We start from the raw sequence: 827 nt of genomic DNA, 5'->3' as shown, positions 1-827 counted from the left end.
TATATAGAGATGCATTAATTATATTCATATATACTCACTACAAATATTCAATTTTTTGTGAATATAACTCATGTAGAGGTGGTGATCATGATCTCAGACACACTTAAAGGTAAAAGAAATTCAGTTAAGAGAAATAAACAGGGAAACTACATTATAATAAAAGATGCCATAGGTAATGAAATAACATCAATACAAACCTAAATGCACCAAATATAGCATCAATTTTTTAAAAAAAGCTAAATGAAGTATAGGTTAAAATGGATAGCAAAATAGTAATGGGGGGATTTCAATCTTCCCCTCCTAGAACTAGACAAATCTAACAAAAAATAATAAATGAGAAAGAAACCAAAGAGATTGATAGAATTTTAGATAAGCTAGGTATGATAGCTATTTGGAGAGAACTGAATAGAAACAGAAAGACATATATCTTTTTATCAGTGGTATATGGTACTTTTATAAAAACTGACCACATATTAAGACATAAAAACATAAAATGCAAAAAAGGAGAAATATTAAATGCATCTTTTTCAGATTATAATGTAATAAAATTTTTATTTAAAAAAAGACCATGGAAACACATGAATTGGAGATTAAATAACCTAATCTTAAAGAATGGGTGGGTTAAACAAATAGTCATGGAAATAACAAAAAAATTTATTAAAAAGAATGATAATAATGAAACAACATATAAAAACTTATGGAATACACCATAGCAGGAATCTAAATGGTTACATCAGTAAAATAGAGAAAGAGCAGATCAATGAACTGGTACGCGATTTTTTTTTTTTTTTTTTTTTTTTTTTTTAAATTTAATAGCCTTTTATTTA

Source organism: Sarcophilus harrisii, chromosome 5, assembly GCF_902635505.1.
Source record: "Sarcophilus harrisii chromosome 5, mSarHar1.11, whole genome shotgun sequence".
Taxonomy (NCBI): domain Eukaryota; kingdom Metazoa; phylum Chordata; class Mammalia; order Dasyuromorphia; family Dasyuridae; genus Sarcophilus; species Sarcophilus harrisii.
Note: the sequence above shows the minus strand (reverse complement) of the source record.